Genomic DNA, 7,866 nt, shown 5'->3' on the forward strand with positions numbered 1-7,866 from the left:
GGTTTTTTCCTTTCTAAATTGCTTGCTGCTTGGCTCACTGAGAGACAAATTCTGTGGTGAGATGGTGGTTCCAACTACTTTTACTATTTCAGAATATTTGAGTTGCTAACTTTTTGTAATAAAAGTAGCAGCTTGGGTAGAAAAGTTTTAATAAAAGGGGTTTAAAGATGATTTAGTAAACCTGTAAGATTATATGTCAGGACTGGTCGACTGTATCTTGCTCTTAGAAGCCAGTAGCACTGGAATGTGCACAGATTTAAATAGTTTGACCAGCATTATCTGTTGACACCTACGTTCCAAGTATAACCTTCCTGATCCTCATTTCCCCAAAATTCTTTCAAAACCAAACAAGTCACTGTGGACTATACCTAGAGATCATGTGTTCTGGGACGTTGTTACCGATTATTAGCCTGATGCTGTGCTGCTTGAACTTCTTCCTGAATGTTCTCTTCTACCGTTCCCTCTGCTGGGGTTTCCCAGTAAATAGTAATGACTAATTTTACACCCAAAACTTTTGAACTTGTAATCATCCCTTCACATACCTTACTGCCCACCTAAATAATTCAGCAGTCTAGCCAATGTCTTCACTGTGTTTAAGAAAATTTACTGGAATTCTGATCTTCTGGGTAGTTATGTACAGATCAGTCCACGCTTTTATTAAATCCTTCCTGATTTACATCTGGATTGTATTCTAAGTTCAGGAGAGCCTTGCTCTGATCTTCACACACTTGGCTCTAGCTAAGGCTTCTTGGGTAGGGCCTAGTTTCTACTTGTTGTACGGGATCCACATATAAGACACACAGGAAGTGTTAACTAGGTATGTAATCTGTACTGTATTGACATAGGTTCTGTAACATGCCTTTTGTAATCTTACTTCTCAATGATACATAAACTTACACTGGGCACAAACTCTACGTCTTATATACTGCAGCTGTGATCCCTGCTCCCTTACTGTACCATTCACCATTACAGTACTGTACATCATTACTGTCCCGTGCTGTACCTATTCATCACTGCAGCATTATGATTTTTTTTTTCAGCCTAGCTTGAATGCACAAGAAAGTAAGAATTTCTTTTTTGGTAAAGTGAAATGTTATACTTGAGGAATTAAAAAAAAAAAATTCTAGTAGCTTCTTGTCCAATCTTTGAAAGGTGCCAGTATTTGCAGATATCACTAGGTTTTTTGGGGTTGTTTTTTTTTACAATTTTTTTAAATTCTAATGAATGTATAGAAATTCATCATAGATAATAATTGTTAGAAGTTAGTCTTCTTTCCTATATCCATTTGGTCTATTAAAACACACAATTAAATCTAGAAAATTACAAATGTGAGTCATTAGCTCTGAGGCATGTAACAGCCAGGCAAGCAGCCATGACAAATCCAGAAGTATTTAAATCTCTCGGTGTTAAAAATAAGCACAGTAAAGATGTCACTGAATTTAAAATAAATCTGTTGTAAAGTGTAACTCCAGTTAACATGTAATGTCTTGTGAGATTATTGCTCTAGGGCAACATGAGTGTAGACCCATGGTTACTAAATGGTCTTACAAAGTGAACATTTAGTATACAGAGGCCTTAAGCCTACTTGTTTTAAGTGTGCAGCATGTGTTTCCTGGTAGTTATATTACTGTTTTTCTTTCTAGGGGGATGCCAAAAGTCCTGTACCATCTGAGAATGTCAGCACTGGCCAAAAGTTGGACTTTTCAGATCCAGTGGTGCAGCAGAAGCTGGATGAAGTAAAGGACCAAATCAAGCGGGAAATAAGGAAGGAACTTAAAATCAAGGAGGGAGCTGAGAACCTCAGGAAGGTCACAACAGATAAAAAGAACTTGGCATATGTGGACAACATGTTGAAAAAATCAAATAAGAAGTTAGAAGACTTACATCATAAGTTACAGGAGTTAAATGCACACATTGTTGTAACGGATCCAGAAGATGTTGCAGGTAAAATACATTATTGTGAAGTCCGTTTTTCCTCTTAGCTTAGATAAGCTAAGTTATTACTATTAGCTTTTAGTTATTACTATATTAAAGTATTTTCTCAATCACTAGTTTTTAATGTATTTTTTTAAAATGCCAGGCTTGATATCTTAAGATGGAATGTTGTGAAAGTAAACAGTCTTTTTTTCATCTTGGTGGAATGACTTGGGAGATATTGCCAGCCTGGTGATGTCACATGGCACAGACTCTTCTTGGCAAAAGGTTATTAAATGCACACATGCCATCAAAGGTGTTTGTGAAGTGAATGCCAAGCCTTAAGAAGCTCGGGCATCGTCCCTGTGAAGAAAGGTTGGTTATAGTGAGAATTTAGAAGAATGCTGGCAGGTGATGTCAGCAATTCATGCTGTCTGGCCCTGTGACATGCCACAGAAGTGTTGAAGCATCCATGGTGGCCTGCACAGTATCCTCTGTATTCTCAGCATGTTTTGCTTTTTGGTGTTCATGAGATACAAGGGGCAAGGGGTGATGAGGATGCACAGCTGGAACTAGTGAGGCAAAGTAGTTGCTGCAGAACAAAATGAGAATGAATACAGTAATGTATGGCTCACAGATAGCCATTGGGTCTTTAGTGGGCGTGGAGCATTGTGTTCCATATCACTAAGGCTTATGAAAATGTACTTCAGTGTTGACAGTGGTGTGGCATTTAAAGGAATGAGAAGAGTGAGAGCAGAAAGAAAATTAGATACTGACTGTGTATGGACAGAATATAAAAATCTATGCAGACATAAATTTGTGAAGTTCATTTAGTAGAACGTGAAAAGTGGGTGAGCAGAGAGTGCTCTTGTTGGTGTGCCCCCTTCCAGTGCAGCATTTTTTAATTCTTACTGCAATAGGTTACTGAGTTATGTTGTCCTTGTGCATGAGTCAGGAAATGCAGTAGACTCTAAGAAAGCATTTGCTAGCTCTAAAAAGATAGCTTGGTACAAAGATCTAACTGTTGTTTGGATCCATAGAATGCTTCTGAAAAGGCCAGCAGTGCCCCTTGCTTTTGTGAATAGCCATTAGCAGCCAGGCTCATCTCACCTTGTGTTCAGATACCAGAGACTTCATGAAAGGCTCAAGGGGTAACAAAGCAAGGTTGATAAACTTAGGTGTTTACCTGCTTTTGATGTATGCTGAACTTCTTGTCTTATGCTTTTAACTTTAGTTCCATTCAGAGTGTTACTGGTAGATAGTTTTTATAGTCTTAATTACTGGAAATATACATGGACATGTATATTTCTCTCTGTTGATATCTTTGTAATAGAATATGTTGTGTCACCTTCTGAAAGAAAAATAGTAGGTTTTAATTATTTTAATACAGAATTTTTTAGATCAAAGATCTACAAGCACTCACCCTCCAAAATTGAAATGTATGTCTCCTTCCTCGTTCATTCTCACTAATTCATGAAGGGGGAGTGCTACCAGTACACAGTCTGTCTGCCTTAAGACTAATAGGTACAGGTCATCTAGGTGAGGCTCTGATTTTTAATACTGAATTCTTAGGTTTGACTTAAATTGTTGTTAGCTGTGCCTTTACAAAATAAGGTTGGTAATACAAAACTTAAGGGGTGCCAACTGTGTAGGTGTTTGTGTGTGTGTTATCAAATACACAGATACACAGCCCTAAAGATCACTGCATTCTGACAGAAGATGCCTTTGTGGAGAGGTCACTGGTATCTCAGTTTGGGAATTCTTGCTTTTGCTTGGGATCAACAGTGAGTTTAATAACCATTTACTGGTGAATATAGGAACTCCCTAAATAAGTGCATTGTTTCCAGAGGTTAGCCTTATTCCGAATTATAACTTTCACTTTAGCTTGTGTTGACCTTTTCCTGGTCAGCTAGTGACAAATGATTTAAAAGAAAGAAGGAAATACATGGGAAAGTTTTAGACTGTGCAGAGTATGAATGCTGAAAATAAAGAGGGAGTGGGAGGGCTCTGGCCGTCAAGGTCTGTATTTTCTTTATGTACTTTATATTTTTGGGGGATGGCCCTATGTTTCTCCCTGTCTGCTAGAGTATATTGTGTAGGGTTTTGCAGGTTCTAACCAACAAAGAGAATCAGATGATGATCCCTTTGACCTGTCAGGCCTGAACTCCAAAGATATTTGGACTGTTTCTGTTGATTGGTTGAAAGGTGATTGTGGTAACTTGGAAAAGTCATTTCATCTTTCCTTGTTCCTCTGTCTGAAAAGTGGGTGTGAACATCCATTTGTCAAGTGCTCCAGATTTCGAGCTGAAAAGTGCCGCGCAAGCTGTTGTGACTTATGCTGTTGCTTATGGTATCAAGCAGTAACTTATATTACATTTTTAATGAACCACTGAATTGTCCTGTAACTTCTTTGTAGTCAGCACAGTGTAATCGATAAATGTTAAAACCATTAAATGTGTTAATTAATTTACTGTAGAAAAGTGAGTTTTAATAATGTTCCATTTCAAGCAAGTGAAGATAGTTTGACTTGTAGCTTGCTTAGAGCTGAAAGCTTTCCACTTCCTTATGCCATAGGAAATTATTTTCACAACTATTGGAAGAATCTGTACTAAGCCATAACCAGAAGTACAGTTTGCCAAGAAGCTGTACCTAGTGAATGTGAGGGTCGCTTCAGCAGTGGATGCATGATTCAGAAATAACTTTCAGCATAATTCAAATTTACTTTACATTGTGGGCTTACTAAGTGGGACTTTGTACCTAGGTCTGCCCTTACTGTGCAGTGTATTCATAATACTAGAAGGCAGAGGTTTAAAATTTGTATCTTAGCACTTAAAAGTGAAGCAGAACAAGTAGGACAAGTCCTAGTGATCATTACCACTGAAAATCTGATTTATTTTAATATGTAACGTTGGGATGGTTGCTTCAGTCTTACAGAAGAATAAATTTTGTGTCTTGAAAACATGCTTCTATACAGTAGCATAAATTAAATTGATACTATTTTAATGTGTCAGAAAAGTACCAGCAAGGATTGTGGGGTTTAGTGTGACTCAGCAAGCTCACCTGCAGTGAGTCACTGATTTAATTAGCATATAGTTAATATGTAGAATATATATGAATTGATAAATTATTCTGTTCCATAGCCCTTAAGTAAAGGTGAAAAGAAAAACCTTTGAGGGAGTTGAGAGGGCTGGATAAAACATGGAAAACATGAAATAAAAAAGACAAGTTCATGCCTCTTCCATTCTTCTAACTCCTAAGCTATCTACTTTGCATCAAATTTGGCTGTAGGTATCACAAAGAAAATAAATTTGTTCAAGAATATGAGTGGCTGACGGGAGTGAGAGAGATTGCCTGGGGGATTTCTTTGTCCCTACAAATGACTAGTTTAATCTGTCAGACACCAGAGTGTCCATATGAGACCAATTACTGGAAACTGGTAGAGATAGCAAACAAATAGGTGGAGGTAGTGATATTTTAGATAGCAGACTACAAGGCCCGTATCCATAGGAACTTCATTGTAATTTTTGGGAACCTCAGTGTAGAATAACATTGTTGAAGCAGATTGAAACAATCTCCTGTCACTTGTTTAGTAGTTAAAATTAGCAGTTTCTGAATTGAAATTCACTTAACTTGAAAAGACTCCAGGAGGTCAGTGCTGGATGTTCTCTGGGTGCAGAAAGTCCACTGCTGCTTTGGATTTACTGATGGTTTAGTTCAAGTGCTAATGCAACCATCTGACTCCCTGAGAAAAACCCTCTTTCTTCCCCCTTCCATCAATGCCTAAACATGCAGCACAGGTATTTATGTTGGCTATGACACTGATGAGGCTAACAACTATTAAATATCCTCAAATAAGATTAAAATTAACTAGTTACCAAAGGGTGCTTCCTGCTAATTGAGTAGCTTAGCAGCATGCTGGAGTACCATCTGGGAACCCAAATTCAAAAAGTTACATGGGATCCTAGATTTCACATTGAGCTTATGGAAGAAATAACATACCTAGCATCTGGGGAAGAGGGCCCAAAGGAATGAGCAGCAGTCCCAGAAGAGTAGAACTGTGTCACTACTCTAATAAACATAATTTAGATGGCAGTGCTGGTAAAAGGCAATTTAGATGCAAGAAGTTTTTGTTGGTGAGCACTATGCAAAGACTTAAACTGAAAGAGTTTTCAAAAAAGCAAAGATCATGGTTAAGAACATTTCAGATGGAAAACCACCATTGTCCTGATGCAATCCAAACATTTAAAAAAGTGTAATAATATAAACCATCACTATTATTTTAAGTCTTATGAGTGTAATTTCACGAAAGCAGGTGCTGGGGAAGCAGTGCTGCAGCGCTTCCAGCAGCCTGGATGTTTGCTAACAAGCTACACAGAGCTCATTAGTGTTAAGCAGCAACATTCATAGTTGTTCAACAAAAATAACATGCTAGTTACTTGAAATGGAGTCAAATCCACTTGAAATACAAGAAGAGAATCTCTTATTTTCCCCTATCCCTACTTACCCAATTGATATTTTACTCAAGTAGGTATGAGTAACTTTTGCTTAACTTAAGCATATCCATAAATCCCATTGACTGCAAATATCTCAATGATTTTATTACTTATTTGTATTGTGAAGATGACTAAATACCAAAGTGATTTGAACTTCAGTAAACATTTCAAAGAGAGATGGACACAGCTAATACAGATATAGCTTATAGTGCTGCTGCAAAGATTGTCAAAGCTTTCCATAATAGGACCAGTCTGTCTGGATAATTTTAAACTTTAATCTGAATTCTTCTTTAAGAAGCTGCCTCAGGCTGCTTAGTGAATTGTAGTAGGCTCGGGGGGAGGAGGAGCCACTTGGAAGCCATTTCTGAAAAGCTGTTGGTAAACTTTCTTTTTCTCTTAATAAATAAATAATTTAGAAAAAAATCTTGTTTAAGAAACCATATTGTTCCATGTCTGGGAACAGTGAGCAGCTCTTATGCCTGAAGGCAAAGAAGTACTTCTTCCTAGCAATTAGTCCATACTGCAGAAAAGTTCCCTTTGCTGATGGTTACTAACAAAGTGTGTAGAACCATGTAAATTAAATTGCAGAGGGGTATTTAGGTCCACAAGTGCAGACTAAGTCTTGAGATGATCCAAGTGAGTGATGTTGTTACACCTTCGCAGTGCAGACGCACAAAGGGAGATAATAACAGCTGCCTGAGCAACCTGAACCCTGGTATCTCTAATTAGTCCTTGACTTGCAACTTGAGTGTTGTCTTAATGCAAAGGAAGACTGCTTGTGTGCATCTTTAAAAGCTGCAAAAACAAACTTCAGGAGCCCCACAGTCTCCCCAGGGATCATCAGAGGGCTGGGACTTTTAAGTGGTAGAGGCCTACATCCTAAATCTAAACATGGTAAATACTCATTTATACGATTAATCTACTTTACAAGGAGACTTGACACTGTAACTTTTAAGTTTCATGTTTGTTCTACTTTAGAATAGATTATTTGGTGAGCATTAGTTGAATGTGGAGACATAAGTGAGAGGAAAGCCTGTTGTTAATCTTTGTTTTATTAATAACAGATATAAGGTAAAGCTGTTTAAGCACGTTTTCAAAGAGAAGCTAAGCCAAAGTATTGAGGAGAGGATGAATGACAAAGCAAGTGAGGAGTAACACAGATTTTTAATATTTAAAAAAAGAGAAAAAGTAGCATTTTCTTTACTACCTTTAAGTAGTGAGGATGCAGTAAGAGTCTTGAAGTGGCTTGAAGTGAAGAGTGTATTAGCAGCAGAGGAAATTAAAACTTCTTACATGAAATCTGTAGGTAGCCTCAGCAAAGATTGCCATTTAGGAGGAAATTACACAGCAAACTTGAAAGTAAAATGTATTAGTTCTCAAAAATTAGTTATTAGAAGCTTCTACAGAAGAAATATGAAATAGCAGATAAGACATCTCCTCCCTATGACACCACACAATT

The sequence above is a fragment of the Gallinula chloropus genome (assembly GCF_964237585.1).
Source record: "Gallinula chloropus genome assembly, chromosome: 6".
Lineage (NCBI taxonomy): Eukaryota > Metazoa > Chordata > Aves > Gruiformes > Rallidae > Gallinula > Gallinula chloropus.